The sequence below is a fragment of the Anguilla anguilla genome, chromosome 3 (genome assembly GCF_013347855.1).
Source record: "Anguilla anguilla isolate fAngAng1 chromosome 3, fAngAng1.pri, whole genome shotgun sequence".
NCBI classification, from domain to species: domain Eukaryota; kingdom Metazoa; phylum Chordata; class Actinopteri; order Anguilliformes; family Anguillidae; genus Anguilla; species Anguilla anguilla.
In genome coordinates this window covers 40,189,130-40,204,291 of record NC_049203.1, presented here as the reverse complement: position 1 = coordinate 40,204,291, position 15,162 = coordinate 40,189,130, and the positions used below count along the sequence as shown (strand labels likewise).

Sequence of the window (15,162 nt, the reverse complement as noted above, 5' to 3'; positions counted from 1 at the left end):
TTAGGCCCATATGGCATTTTGTCTTCAACATGGAGCAATTAGCATTTGGGAGAGTAACAGTTGGCTGCTGCCCAACAGTGGAAGAAGTTTCAACAGGTTTAAGCCATGCCATTGAAAACAAATTGCGGGGGCAAACAAGTAAAAAGCATGCATGGCCTATGCCACTACGCAGTAAAACATTATCTGTCAAACCCCATTTACAGATTTGTCAAATCATTTGCATATTTGTGAAACCCCATATACAGATTTGTGAGACGATTTACATATTCATGACTTTTGCTCCATAAAAAGCGCTTTAAAATATTTTATTAAACCTGATTTATCTGAATGGCAGAAGGACATGTTGAAATTCCAAATCAAATTGGTTGCTCTAAATGTTCTAGTACAGTACAGTAACGGACAGTATGAAGGTGTGCTAGTGAGCTACAATATACACCATTGCATAGTTTTGAAAGGGAAGTTAGCAGCGATATTCCATGGACAATAGGACATATTAAATTTATTTAACTTTACTTGGATTTCCATTTGTGTTCCAGCACAAACAAAAGAAGATACAAATACCGAGTCTTGTTTGAATGTTTTATTAAAGCTAGATAAGCAAGCAACATGCAGCTGAGAAAAATGGATCAAAAGGATCTTAAGCCAAGTTTCCTCTCTAAAATACAGCACAGCAGAATACAATAAACCTAAAAAGCAGAACTATGACAGCCAAGCGCATTGCGGTTTGATTGAATCTATACCGCAGTGTTTTAAAGCATTTATCTCTGCCTAGAAAATAAAATGTGTTACTTATGGCAACATTTGGGTTTAAACCCAGTTGAAACCAAAATATTGTAATTCAAAAATATAGTCACACTTACAGTCATCATTTAGCATTGCGGACAAAATGGATATTCGGAACAGTTGTAAAACTCTTCCATTATTTTAATACAGTCTATTTGATGGAGACCATTGCTTTGTTGGAATATGTTGCAGACAATTGACTCTGCTAAACTCCCCTGTGTATGTTGTTCACCTTTAATGGGGTTATGGAAAAGCAAGAGCTATAACGGGTGAAAAACGCTAAACGCGAGCAAGTTTCATCTCTTGTGTCTCCACTTGATTAGTTTAACAGCGCCTTTGTTCTTTTCCGGCAATTGAAGTGTTTAAGTGAACACCGGAGGTACTCGGAGAGGAACGTGCGTGCCACGCGCCACGCCAACAAATGCCTATGAGGCACAATGTCTGAATGTCAGGAGAAAATTAAAAGCATTTCCTATTACTGAGGGCTTGAATCTTAATTCATTCCTCCGCAAACTGTACAAGGAGCGAGAACGAATATGGGTGACAAGGTCAGTAAATGCCTATTAAATAAGAGGTGAACGGTGACCTTTGGATGTGGGTAAACAGTACTAATTCTTATTTGGAGGCAATTTTTTTTCCTGTGAAGCAGCTCTGCCATTCTGTATTAGCGTGAAACAATGTGCTGCCTTCTGGGAATCAGTGTTGCGTTCACTGATATAATTTGCACTAATATTAATCTTAAAAAACACATTTTGAAAATGTGTTATTTCAGTGGAATGGGTAATACTTGACTTGTACTATTATTTATCCTTTGATACTACAGTAGACTTTCATTCACACCCTTGATGAAGAAGGCCAAAAATGTATAAAGCAGACAATTGTAGTCTTCAATAATAAATGCATTGGCACCAATCACAATCTGTTTTTTCCAGAAAAAATCTAAAATCACAGATATTCATACCCCTGTTATCAGTACTTTGTGGTTCCTCCCTTGGCCATTAAAACAGCAAGTAGTTACCAGAAAGTGAAATTTAACCCCATATATTTTATATACTTTGCAGTGTAGAAATGTAGAAATGTTCTAGTTCCTTAAAACATTTGGGTTGATTATTTGAGTACAAACCATTTGAAAATGATTTGCTAGGATTCAGGTCTGGAGACTGAGATGGCTACTTCAGGACATTGATCTTGTCAAGTTTTTCTAGTTGCTTTGGATGTATGTTTGGGATTGTTGTCCTGCTGGAAAGTCCATCTGTAACCAAGTTGTAGCTTCCTGGTAGAGGGAACAAGATTTTTGGACGAAACATTTTGTCCGTGCTGGATTTCATGGGTTCATCTATTTTGGATGCAAAAACAACCCTGAATCATTGATCATTTACCACCATGTTTCACCAAAGGGATGAAACATGCTTTTCAACATTACTTGCATTCATTGGATGCCATAATGCCGTAATGCGGATGTGTATGTCCAAAAAGCTTAATTTTTGTTTCATCACAAGACATGGTTCCAATTCAGAAGTAGTCTGGTGAATTCCAAACACATTTTCCAGTGAATTGTATTCAAAAGAAGCTTCCTTCTTGCAACTTTGCCATTTAGGCCATTGTCATGTACGCATTGTTGAATGGCAAAAAACCTAGGAAAACCTAGGCCTGCCATTTAAAGTATTGATATCAAAATTATGCCAAGTTACAAGAAACAATATTGGCTATCTTAACTCACACAAAGTAAACAAGCTGTATTCCCAAGCAATGCTACCCAATGCTTCCCGAATTATTTCAAGTAACTTTAAATGACTTTTTGTTTGATGCTTTCAGGGAGTTCTCTGCTTTTCACCATGATGATGGTTGACCACAGTGGCTGCAATCCAGTACTTTTCCCAAAAGTAAAAAGCAACCAAGGTGTTTTTCAGGGCCAAAAAACTGTTATTGCCAATCACACAACCTAAATCCATGCATTTCACTTTGTTGAAGACAAGACTGAAACCATAAAGCCCCTGAAACAAATAGGAACTGTAGTCGCTGGCAGTACCAAGGAAGATACCCAACATCTGGTGATGTCTAAGGGTCGCAGACTGTCCCACTGTCCAAATACTTACGGACGCTGTATATAATACACTATAACATACAAAGAATGAAAAAATCCTGTAAACTGTATGGTATAAATTGTGCCCAGAAGAAAAAGTTGACTGCCCAAAATTTGTGACTGCCCCCAGAGTAGTCTGGAACCGTGACTGCTTTACAACAGCTATATCTTGCCAGGCTTTTGCCTTTCCGGGCCCTGCCACTCCACTGCTTACATTACTGAATGAAATATATTTCCAGCTTGTATTTCCATTAACAGCACTTCAATCTCCTCTTCAGAGAAGGTTTTAATTTAGCCTTTCCTCGCATCACTTTAAACTGCCTGCAATGGAATTCCAAGCTGCTTATACAATATTTTAAGGTTGTCAATTTATGCTATTCCCAAATTCTGTGAATGCGCTTTTCATTTACGATGGTCTGGAATTTATCAACATACACATGTGGATATGAAAAAAAATCCGTATTTATGAGTGTCTCATAAATCCAGCTGAATTTCTTAGTTTCCGATTATGCATAAATGTCCAAGCGTTTTATGAAAATATTGATAAATGATGCCCAATGTGTCTTATAAAGAATATGTGAGACAGTTCAGCTTTAACTTCTGAGGTAAGAACAGGAGTTGGAGCAGTACCATTGGTATAATATGAAAATATTCCTTTGCAGGAGGCATATTGACAGGGATTTCCTGGCTCAAAACAAGGTAGAAACTTGGCATGGGTCAGTGTGCATCTGGTGTATTGTTTTACTTCCACCACAACCTATGATCCTCTGGCCTTCCACATTGACCCATTACTTCTGGGACACAATTAATGAAATTAGATTCTTAACAGACAAAGGGAGTTAAATAAATGTTTTTTTCCCCTTAGCACAAACAATTTACAGTAGGTGCAGTTGTCACAACCTTGCTTTTGACCATTTCACTTTCCATTTTTTGCAAACTTCGTAGAACTTGCTGACCATCATCTCATTGAAGTTCAGGTTGTTGTGACGTGGTCAATCAACTGCAAACCTACTGCACACATCAAGATGGCAGTCTTTGAGTCTACTGCACAAGTGTCCTCAGTTGTACTAGAAACATGGCTCAGCTTCATGTATACTTAGCTATTTGTGAAATGTATGGGATTTAGAGTTGCGGTACTGCTAACAGATAATCACTGTTTTAGGTCAGACATGTGTTCCTAATAATGCACTTCCAATGGCATACACGTTGGTCTGTAAAGTATCTTCACCAGTATTGCTGATATAAGCAGCTAATGTTAGCTAGCTAGCATCAGAGTTGTAATGTCACTAGCTATGGTCACTCACCAAGACATCTGTCCAAGTTTTCCTAAGACCACAAAGAAAAACTACAATTAGCTAGCTAACTTAGCCAGTAATTAATTCATACAATGAAAGGCAGCAGCACATTTTTTTAGCTAAAATAACTTCACAGACCTTCATTGTATCATCAAAATGTAATCAATTTTTGATCTTTTTGATGCTGAAAAAAAGGAAGCTGTCCCTGTTGAACAATTGATGTGAAACAAATTAACATTTTGACAGTAAGGTTTTGTATATTTCCATAGCTGGGTAAAATGGAGTGGAAGAATATGATTGAGCTCATTACATGGAAAAGGTGTCCATTTGAAGAGATCTATAGGAATGCAACTACGACTGACAGCTTGACTATGCCAGGTCCTTGTCAATACTATTGCAGTGATAATATCTGGTTCTTACTCAGATAAATGTGAACTATTATTATTTTTAATAATATTAATTTATCATAATAATATTATTTAACTATTATATTTTAATATACATAGCAGTGTCAAGTAATTTTACCACAGAAAATTTAATTGGTCTGTCTCATAATGTATTTAGCTACTGTGATCTCTAGATTAAAACAGAAATTGAGCACTACTTTGGGGATTTACTGTATATATGACTGGTAGAATTTTAAATGTTCTTTTACCACTGGCTAACGCAGCTCAAGGTTTTGTGGCAGAATTCCATAATTCGATGCGCTCCTTTTTAAAGCATCACAATGATACCTCTTTTTGCCACCTCCTCATCAGATCATCACTCTTTCCTGTTTGGCGCTTTCAAGTCACCCACCAACCTTCAAAGAGATTTTAGTCACAGGAGCCTAAAGTCTCATAAGCTAGAGTTATCTTCAAGACACACTTCACAACACAAAGCAATTTTGTACTAGTAATGTTATGTCAATATCTCCTGACAGAAGACAAATGTTGTTATTATTTTGCCATTTCAACATTTGTACAAGTTTGGGGATCAGAAATATTCGCTCCTGAGATAGAATGTCAAGTAATGGGAGGACAGTCGGAAAAGAGCACCGTATTAGTTCTCACTGACAGACTACAATGATAGATTCTGCTGCTCATCCTAAAACAATAGAATCTAAAGATTCGAAAGGGCATAGACGCCACCCAATATACTTCCATGGAGTAATGTAAACTATAATAAATTAGCTGCTTAGCAGGAATGAAGATCATTGTGATCTGCTACAGGTAACACATTAAGCAGTTGTGATCCAAGTCTATTTGGCATATTTTCTGCATATACTGCCATTTTCATTAATTATTCAAACCTGGCCACAAATAGATCTTTCAGAAAGACAATGATATAAAGCAGGGGTGTCCAATCATATCCAGACAGGGTCGGTGTGGGTGCAGGTTTTTGTTTTGGCCCAGCACTAAAACAGTTTATTCTACTAATTATCAAATCATGGTTTTCGATCAAGACCTTGATAAGTAGAATCAGGTATTGTAGTGCTGGGCTAAAACAAAAACGTGCACCTACAATGGCCCTTTTCAGATAAGATTGGACACCTTTAATCTAAAGGATACCTCAAAATCAGTTAATAAATGGTTAACTGACCATAAAATCACTATTTTGTGAGGATCATATCAACTCACCAGACTTGAACCTGATTTGACATTTGTGGTTGGAATTTAACAGGGCATTTCAGGATCTTCAAAGGTTCTATTGGGAGGAATGGTCAACAATCCTAGCAAAAAATGTTCAACAATCTCATAAAGCACTATAGAAGAGGACTAAAACAAATGTTAAATGTGTCTTGATAATAATCAGATTTAATATTAATTTTTACTCTGACCAACTGTATTGGTACAAAATAATACAATTTTATGAGCATACAATACAGCTCATCACCTGTGTTCTGTATTTTATATGTCCTTTTTGCTCATCTATATTAAGAATGCCAAGGTTGACTATGCGTGTGTGCCTATACAGTGAATGTGGGCTCCCCACAGTAATACAGTTTTATACTATAAATTCTCATTTGTTGAGCATTTTCAAAAAGGATCAATCCCACTCTCTGCTGCACAGCACGTTCGGTGTATCCAATCACGACTTGTCATTTTGTTTTCATATATTTAAGGATATATTACTTCCCTGTAACATACATTTATTTCAACATCAGACAAAATGTTTTTGTAATTTTAAGTATTTCTAAACATTTTTATTCTCTTGGAAAATGTCAAGTGATATTCTAACAGTATGAGCATAGTGTATGCAGCTATACGGCTGGGGTGGCAATAAGCTTTGAGATTTAAAAAAAATTGAAGTGAAAGAGTATAATATAATATAGTATCTACCTGGTAAGTGATATTGATACAATTTGTACAACAAAACCCACAATTTATCATTAAACTACATAGAAAAGACAACAACATTCCACTCTGAAATCACAAGTGAAAGTTTGAATTTGATTGGAGTGAGTGGGGATCCTCTCACACCTATAAAAAACAAAAGGGAAATGATTGTTTTTGAGAGGTGACATGATGTCATTCACAGCTTGACAAAGGCCCTTATCAGCACCAATGTTCACACTTTTCTAAAGTTGCAACTGAAAATTTCCGGGGCAATTCCAATTTGTCAACACAGTTTGACCATTGTGCACAAATAAAAAAGTTAACTAGCCAGTCAAAAAATCTGCCAGCATGTCTACAGAAGGCAAATATTAATTTAAAAGAATATTTTGTTTATTTTACAAGGATTAAGAACTGAGGAATTGAGTTGGTGGACACTGCAACTATAGTTACATCGAGTGAATTACTCTGGCATAAGTTATGAAAAAGTTAACATTTATATAAAGTAAATTTGATCAATCTTGCTGGATTTGTGTCAGAATTTGTGTGATGCAAGCTGCATCTTCAGCACCTTCAATGACATTCTGTCAAGCTAATTGCCAAATTTACTTTACTTGATTTGCAAAGTCAACACATTAGCCCTCACAAGCAATATTGAGCTATATAATTTTCTACACCAACAATGTTACCTGAAACAAATATAAAGCAACAGGACACAGTGTGCTGCTGTAGTATACTTTTCTAAACATATCAGTTGTGACACCAGCTTTGTGAATAACAAAATATGTGTCACACCAATAATTTCTGTATTGACAGTGATATGGATATTGCAGAAGGACCGTTAAAGCATGAAGAATCAGCTGCCATTACATTACATTATCCTGTGGTTTGAGAATCAAAAAGTCAGAATTCATTTAGTATACAACAAAGTTGAGGACCTGACCCATAAATACTGATTATTGTTACAGGAGTGAACAGCAAAGACCAGTCAATATTAGCACATACACTACGAGGTTGCAGCTGTCTATGCTCTTGAAAGTGTCCCAGGCTTTGGAGAAACCCCTGGCTGGGCACTTTTTGGGTCTAACTGAAGCATAACAACTGGCTTGATCTGAGGTGAGGTGTTTGAGGATCCCCTGGATCATGACAAGGTGGCAGTCTCTGGTAGGCTTTCAGCAGGGGGGAGCAGGAAGTCTGCTGGACCTACAGGAAAGCTGATGAAGCAGCACCCTCTAAGGAAGTGGCGGTCTCAAAAAGCTCACTGCAGCAGACACTGTGGTGCCCTCGAAACAGGGCAGCAAGGGGGCTTCTGACAGGCCTATGGCTGCATGCAGAGTGGCACTCTTTGCAGGCCCAAAGGTGAAATCACGAGAGGTAGCCCCATGCAGGTCCTACAATGGGGAAGCACTGGAGGCCAGGGTAGTGCACGAGCCCTGGAGAGTCCTGGATGCCTGGGAAACATGAACCAACATGAACCAAGAGTGGTGGAGGCCTGGGGAGCATGGAGAGCCCAGAGATAACCACAGGCCAATTAGGTGTAGGGACATCAAATAAGCCAATGGGATGACACAGCAGCCCTCTGAAAAGAGACCCTTCATTGGACAGGTGGCCTCTGGAGGGCCTTCTGGGCAGGGCAATGAGGCGATTGCAAGACGAGCAGACCTGGCAGCCTCAGGAAGGCCTGTGATAGCAGGTGTCATGGAAGCCTCTGTTGGGTCCATAGGACAGGGTGCTGAAGTGGCTTCTGGTAGACCCATGAGTTCTTTACTGCATCAGTAGTTAGAGAAATTAGTTACCTCTCTGACAAAGGCTCTGTATACAGTGACTGATTACCTAACAACATTCAACTAAACAAAACATGCTTACAGTTAGCTAGGTAATCAATTACTCTATGCGGTATATTTGACAGTGAATCATGCATCATCTCATCTAATGAGGTAGTACACAATCCACAGTTGTATAGCCTCTTTCCTGCATCTGTTGATGTAGCATGTGCGACTGCTTGTTTGTAATTAAATAAGATTATTTAAGTGGTTATATCATTATGGATATGATTGTAGTTATTGCATTATTTATTATTTTTGAAAGAGAATGTAAACAGTATCACAGCTGCTCTGTAGACTTCAATTCTACATTTTTCATTTTTAGATTAGGCCTTATGGAGCCTTTTTCATTGACAAATCAATTCTGTAAAAGACACTACAGAAAACTCATTTTCAGGGTTAAAGACTTTTCCTGAGGCAAAAAAAAAAAAAAATGAATAACCAAATGAACTGTTCATTTAAAACCATGTGCTCTGTAGCGTACAGTACTGGTTTCTGATATAAGGAATAACAAGAATAATCTCTTACAGTTTTCAAATTAAGCCAAAGATAATGGATCACTGAAAACTGTTGCTCAGAAAGAGGACTGTTGCCATAATGTCCTGACTGCAGATGGTTTGGTCACTAAAGAATATTAAACTAAGGTTTGTAGCTACAATATAAGAGCATTTTACAGATGAAGGCAACAGTAATATAAGAAATAATTCCAGTGAAAGGATTAAAATTCTCTAAATGTGTGTATGTGTGACATCACTTCCCATACTTACTTCTTAAGGAATATTTCAGTTAGATACTACTTTCATGCCCAGTGTTTATTACTTTACATACAGTCCCGTTACTGTGCTCATAAAAATAGACCCCATCATACAGTACATACAATGGTACCCAGAAAGTCTATCCTTGTTCACATCTTTTCATTTTATTGCAAGGTTAAGAAAATGAATAGAGCCTGTACACAAACTGGGAAAGAACTTAAGCAATTCAGTTCCATAAAGACCTTACCAAAAGGCATTATCAGAGCATGTGCATGATGGTGCCAACACATCCAGAGAGCATCCACCAAGTGAAAATGACTATAAAAATGCATTCTAGATTTCACTAAAAGTGCAAGATTGCAAAAGTATTAACTGCTTAGCAAAACTCCAAGAACATTTTGGTGTGGATTATTGTCATGTGTTTTACAGCAAAAGAAGCCCAAGTAGAGTCAATGTGCTCAGGGGTTCAACAACAGCTTGGGACTGTAACAAACTTTTTCAGGGGATTCCCTAAGCTTGAACGGAAGGGCAAAGCCTGAGATTCAAGTAGCAAGGACCAAGGAATGAGTGCTCCTTGTTTCTTGAAAATTCTATGAGAAGGCAAGCAACCTCAGAAGTTAGTTCTGAATGTGTTTGTTCGTTTGTTTGTTTTTAACAGCTCTGCCCCCATTTGTCTCTATTCAGAAAGCCAAATTTGCATTGCCAGCAAACAAGCACCAGATCGACCAGAGGAGCTGCTATTGCGTAACCCCACTGACCAAAATCTACAGGGGACTCCCAGTCGCTAATCACTGGCATGGTCAGAATTTGTTCCCGAACTACAGCGCATATCTTTGTGCTGAAGACAAGTACCTTTTATGGGCACACCACTCTAGAGCTATTTTTATTCATTTTATTTAAAATTTTGATAAATCATATGATTGCACATAGCAATATACTTGTAATACAGTTCTGGAATACATTTGGAAAAATGAATACCCAAAAAAAAAGGTAAAGCACAGAATGACTTAACACTGAGAACTGAGGTGGGGTCAGTGAACCAGGGCCGAGCAAGGAAGTCACTCGGGGAGAAGGGAGTCGCTCGGCGTCTCGCGTTCACAGTCAAATCAATCCAATTATGTTTACTCCAAAGTGACTTTTCCCCAGTCATGTGTCCAGGGAATTCTGCCGCAGTCAATTAGAATTGTCACTTCTAATCTGAGCCGGGTTCCCGGACGCTGGTCATTTCCCATTAGAGTCATTTTCCCCGGGATCCCACGGAGCGATAGGCATCTCCGCCGCTCAATGGAGGCGACGGAGGGGGAGACAATAATTAAAGAGCTGGCATTTACTCCTGGCCGGCCTCTCTCAGAGATCTGAATCTGCAATTACCTTCCAGAAAATAGCATTGTCAGGACAGGGCCAGTGTTAATAATGGTTCTCATCAGATTGTCAGGCTACAGAAAGCGCCTTTTTTTTTTTTCGACTGAAGCTGCAATTTGATTGTTTATTGCTTTTACCCCGGTTTAAGGCCTCCCCGCGCTTCGGGAAAAGCGTAACGGAAAGTCTCTGTTACACAAAGATTTGTTTTGCTCTCCTGGGTTTCATTACGTTGCATATTGAATTTTGTTTCCCTCCAGAAACAGACAACGCAAAAAGAGAACACACTGACATAATACATTTTCAAAGGAAATAATCATTCTCAATAGTTCATAGCAACATGACACACAGGAATATTTGTTGGTATGTGTTACGCATTTTGTCCATAATTAGAAAGTCCACATTCTTGGAAATGCATATATTTGGATTTGTTCTTTTAAATAGATATATTTTCACTTGTTTTTTTTTTTAGCTGTGCCTCAAACAATCCTTATTTTTTTGGGAAATGTGGATTTATTAATGCTTGCTAAACCACAGATCAAATTAAGTCCATTTGAATGGCTCTCTGGTTAAATTAATTCAGTAAAAGTGAGAAACATATATTTTCATTCATAATATGCTTTTTATCTTAGCAGTAAATAGCATGAAATTAACAGTGAAACAACTCAATATATCTTGTTTTATTATTCAAAATAAGACAATCATACCTAGGTTTCTCTCTCTGACTCTCTCTCCCCTGCTGCCTCTCTCTCTTTCTTTCTCTCTCTCACACACACAGACACACCCCCCCCCCCCCCCCACACACACACACACACACACGCACGCACACACCTGGCATGCCCATCTTTTGCAACTTCATTAGGTGAGGGAAAGGCCATTTGCACAGAAGGCAATTAGAAGCTTTGGTGGATCTTGCTGTCAGAACGCTAGTTTCACAGCCCCAGTCCACCACACGAAGCCAACACCTTATTGGAAATGATTCCTGTGCGCACAGAAATGACACCGGTAATTTACCCCAAATAGACTCCAGGTAACACTGACAGCCAACACCGCATCTGCATTAATCAATACAGAATGATCTCACATTTTATCTCAGGCGGCACTGATATGCACCTGCCCATAAACATAATGGAGTTACCACGCCGATGAAAACAATGAGGAAAAAGGCCCCTTCAAAAGCCTCTAAATCTGAAAACAATCTTTTCATTTAACGTTAGATACTGAAATTTAAATACAGTGCCAGGCAAACCGATATTTTATTAAATGATTTTCATTTAGCAAAATGCAATTGGAAATTAATTTTTTTAAAGGTGGGTTTTGATGGTTTCACCATCTGACAGTCATGAAAGAACATTTTCCTGAGTGTATTGGTCTGTACCCGATTTGTAATAATGTCATATCGATGCACTTACATACCGTGCAATTAGCTGGGATGATACTGAGATGGTACTTTTGCTTCTTGGACCGTATTTTATAGTAAGAGGATCAGGAGAAGGAGAGCCATTTGTAATTCTGCTCCTGCTGTCAGCTGACATCTGGCTTTGGTGTGGTCATATTAAAGTTAGCTCCTACGGCTGCGCAGATATAAGCGGAATAGAGCACTGTGATGATTCCAGATTACTGCCATGCTGAACAGAGTTGTCTCCCAGGAGGATCTGTTGACATGATTAATGGTGCAGAAGGAGAGGATGGTACAGGGCAGAAGGAAAAAAGACAAGTTGAACTGTGCGAACATGCAATTGTGCAAAAAACTTAGGTATATACCCATTTACTGTACACAGACACACATATGCAAACACTTTCATACAGACTCACACACATGCATACACTTCCTTAAAGGTACAAAATTACACACAAAACTTATTTGCATACAGACACATTTACATTCAAATGAAGGTACATACATGCACGCAGGCACAAACACACAACACATTAACATAGTCACACACAGACACCTTATATAAAGGTCCAAACACATATAAATGTACACTCTTGCATGCAAGCACAGATGAATACACTTTCGTATACACACACTAGCTGAGACATCAATAACAGTGGACAATGGGCTTCCTGCTCCCAACTTCAGCACCAAGTGTCCTCTTGGTTCAGCCATCTTCTTATCTCACTAGCAGTATTAGGACAGCACAGCTAAGAACTGAGCCTGCTGTAGACATGGACATACTGCCATCTCAATAGTGGACAGACATATGTACGGAGGTTGTTTATGCAAACCAAATTACTTCTCCAGCAAGCGATAAGCACGTCCTTAAAATGACCATACGGCAATGAAGAGATAATTAAGATTAGCCGCAGATTAGCTCATTTGCAAATGTCCCAATCGATCAGATAGCGGAGCGTATAAAGACTCCTCCTCCGTCCTCTGCAGTCTGGCTGGGCCGAGGAGACGCTGCGCGGCACGTCCGCTCTCCCGGCCTCGCCGACTTTCACTTCTCCGGCGTCCTTCATTCCTCCTTAAAACTCCTCGGAAGGCGCGAGCATCGCGGCGGCGCCTGCTTCTGATCTCCCCCCTGCACACGGTGACCTTCCTAATCTCTCTGCCCGGTCACAGACATCGCTCTCCTTGGCCTCATTTTTCAGTCTCCTGGACAGACCAGCACTTTATCTTCGCCGGGAATCAGCAATCGCTCACGGAGCCGTTTCATACGAGCGCATCCTCAGCGGCCGGGCTATCTGCGTGCACTGCAGTCACAGTGACCAAAATGTACTTATTCATGCATACTGTATGATGCTTCCTCAGGTACACAAGGTACAATGATATGTGTAAATAACCTAAGGTGAGTAAACATTATATCAGTACATGTGTTTGGGTTTGGGGTAATTTAAGTGCCTTTCGCACATCGGCAACAGTGCAAAAATAGAGCCTAATTACAGAATGTGCAAACAGTGCTGACATCAGTCCTCATTTGCAGAAAGAAGTCTGTCCCCCTTATTTTACCTCACACTTCTGAGTATGTCAATTAGGTCTACATTCCTCCAACCGTTGGGAAAAGGCAAATGTAACACAATTACCACACTCCCTTCTTCTAGGGAGTCGTGCTGTCCTGAATAATATTTGACAACCATAATTTACTTTGCCTCAGACTCGATCATGCCTATTTACCTGCAACCAGACAAATTAACCAGACTAATTACACCAAACTATCAACATATTCAGTTGATTTTACTACAATCACGAAATATGAATATGAGATATTTCTTCTAAGCTCATTGTTTCTACATATCCCTGCAAGGTCAGGGTGGCTAAAGTCTTTCATCTGTACCCCACTCCATCAGATGCTGCTCCTAACTCCCGTCACTGATCTGGCAGTGCGAAATGTCGACGGTATACGGAATGCCATTATGTTCCTTTATTATAACCAAAAATTACATGTTGAGTTTGTTACCATATTGGGTTTATATACAGAAGCCTAATATGAAAAATACACATTTAGACTAATTTTCTCAGCCTTGTTTCTTACCAAAGATGGGAACACACTGAAGTCAAGGAAAAAAGGAGAAGGTTTTTAACCTCAGGGAGAGGTAACACCTCCAGTGTCCGCGTGTCTTTCTTGCTGCTTCCATCTACAGAAAAGCCCAAATTTAGACATAAATAAATGATGGCTTCTCAAGCCCCTTGTCAGAAAGTGAGATTAAGAGGCAGAATCATCACGGCCTCGAGGGAGAAACCAGCTCAGCCGTGAGAAAGCATGTGACCCGTGAGCGCAAGCAGGGCGGATCCCACCGCACATACACATGCACATACACGGGTGAGCTGTGAACATGCGTGTGGGCTGTGAACGTGCGTGTGGGCTGTGAACGTGCGTGTGGGCTGTGAACGTGCGTGTGAATTGTGAACATGTGTGTGAGCTGTGAACATGTGGGTGAACTATGCTGAAACGCTTGCGAGCTATGAAGACATTTGTGAGATATGCACATGAATTATCAGCCTTGAACTTGCATATAAGTTATGAGCACACGTGAGCAGTGAATATATGTGTGAGCTATGAGTGCACATGTGTGTTGTGCACATGTATGTGAGCTATGAGTACACGTGTGTGTTGTGAACATGTATGTGAGCTAAGAGCGCATGTGTGTCTTGTGAACATGTATGTGAGCTATGAGTGCACGTGTGTGTTGTGAACATGTATGTGAGCTAAGAGTGCATGTGTGTGTTGTGAACATGTATGTGAGCTATGAGTGCACGTGTGTGTTGTGAACATGTATGTGAGCTAAGAGTGCATGTGTGTGTTGTGAACATGTATGTGAGCTATGAGTACATGTGTGTGTTGTGAACATGTATGTGAGCTATGAGTACATGTGTGAGTTATGAACAGGCTTGTGAGGGCGGACAGAAGAAAGCAGTGTTATCTTTAACTGGCTGATAAATAAATGAAGCATATACCCGACACATCACTGAATTACTTGGTTTTATTTCTCTCCCTCTGACATCAAGGCCTGTCTTCTGACAAGTTTGTTGTGTGGGGGGGGGGGGGGGATGCCTAAAGTGGTTTAACAGTAAGAGGTAGTAAAAATCCAGTTAATTAACGGATGAATCTTACAGCACATCTCTGTTACGCAAATTATTTTGTACTATTATGTTAATATACACTTTGTGTCATTTATAAACATACGCTTGAGTTGCCATTTTGCCACTTAAGTCTATTGAAAAACAGACGTTCCCTTTGAATGTTTGTCATTATTTTATAATCATTCACACTACTACTCCAACAAAACTCTCCTAAGACCACA

At 39.4% G+C, this 15,162-nt stretch overlaps 1 long non-coding RNA gene across 1 annotated transcript; it reads right to left on the bottom strand.

Moving 5' to 3' along the window:
• Positions 1 to 12,265: 12,265 nt before the first annotated feature.
• On the bottom strand, positions 12,266 to 14,878 carry LOC118223547. Its single transcript, XR_004764459.1, has 3 exons — positions 14,816 to 14,878; positions 13,893 to 13,995; positions 12,266 to 13,113 (listed from the first exon to the last, which is right to left on the bottom strand). It is a non-coding gene; the product is annotated as an uncharacterized LOC118223547 (long non-coding RNA).
• Positions 14,879 to 15,162: the final 284 nt, after the last annotated feature.